Source organism: Chrysochloris asiatica, unplaced genomic scaffold, assembly GCF_000296735.1.
Source record: "Chrysochloris asiatica unplaced genomic scaffold, ChrAsi1.0 scaffold00127, whole genome shotgun sequence".
Taxonomy (NCBI): Eukaryota; Metazoa; Chordata; class Mammalia; order Afrosoricida; family Chrysochloridae; genus Chrysochloris; species Chrysochloris asiatica.
In genome coordinates, this window is record NW_006408645.1 from 4,440,649 (window position 1) to 4,442,285 (window position 1,637).

A 1,637-nucleotide genomic window follows, 5' to 3' on the forward strand; every position below is an offset into this window, starting at 1 on the left:
GCTGTTGGAATACAACTGCCAACATTGCGGTTCACAATTTAGTGCTTGTCCTCTAGAGCCATGGTATTCAAGGCTTGAATTTTTTCTTCCAGTCTTTCAGCCTGAGAACTGCTGATCGTGTTCTTCTTTTGGGTTTTCTGATTCCTGGTGTTTGTGCATTTCTTTATAATATTTCAGTGGCTGTTCTGACTTTTCTTTTCGTCTTTCTTTCCTGTCTTTTTAATTACTTTTTTATTTCTTCGTGTTTTATGCTCTTTATGTCACTCCACACTTCCTTCTGTCATTATTATCTTATGCATCAAATATGTTCTTGAGATGATCTCTGGTTTCAGGTGGGATATGCTCAAGGTCATATTTTGGGTCTCATGGATTTATTTTCATTTTCTTCAGCTTCAGCCTGAACTTGCATATGACCAATTGATGGTCTAATCCTGGCCTTGTTTTGACTAATAATCCTGAGTTTCTCCATCATCTCTTTCCACAGGTGTTGTCCATTTGATTCCTGTGTTTGCATCAGGTAAGTTCCATGTGTGTAGTCTCCATTTATGTTGTTGAAAAGGTATTTTCAATGAAGAAGTTGTTGGTCTTGCATTCTATCTTGTGATCTCCAGCATCATTTCTATCATCAAGGCCATATTTACAGCTACTGATCCTTCCTCTTTGTTTCCAGTTTTTGTCTTCCAAAATTGTTAGTGCATCTTGATTACATTTGTGATCAGTTTGAGACTAAATAAGTTGGTAGAATTCTTCAATTTCTTCATCTTTAGTGGTTGGTATGTAAATTTGAATAATGGTTGTATTAAGTAGTCTTCCTTGTAGACATGTGGATCTTGTCCTATCACAGACAGCATTGTACTTTAATGTTGATCTTGAGATGCTCTTTTTGACAATGAATGCAATGTCATTCCTTTACAATTAGTCATTCCTGATGCAAGAAACCATGTGATTATCTGATCAGAACGGCTAATATTAGTCCATTACAGTTCACTAACCTCTAGGATATTGATCTCTATGTTTTCCATTTCATGAGCAAATGAATCTCTCAAAAGCTTTGCTCCTTCCGCAGAATTAAGGTTAACTCTACTTTGAGGAGGCAGTTCTTCAGTTGCATTTTGATTGCCTTCTAACCTGAGTAGTGTTCTGGCACTATTTCAGACAGTGTTCCACTGCATTCATAAGGTTTTCAATGGTTATTATTTCGAAAAACCTCTTCTTCTTGGTAATCTTTTCTCTCTAGAAGGTCTGCTGAAACCTGATCACGGTGGGTGACACTGATGGTATTTACCATCCTGGTGATCTGGCTTTTAGCACCACAGTAACATACAAACTACCACCGTACGATAAACTGATAAATGAGGTCCCATAAAATCTTTTAGTATTATAAGTCAAGACTTTCATTTTTTTTGTTGTTCCCAGTTCTTCCAGCTTGAGAACTGCTTCATGTGTTCTTCTCTTTTGGTTTTCTAACTTCAGGACTTCTGAAGCTCTCCTTTGAAATCTTCTGTTCACTTTTCTCCCTTTGTTTCTTCTAGTCACTTTGTTTTTGTTGTTGTCAGGTACCATCGAGTCGGAACCGACTCATAGCAACCCCATGCACAGCAGAACGAAACAATGTCCGATCCTGGGCCAAGCTCACT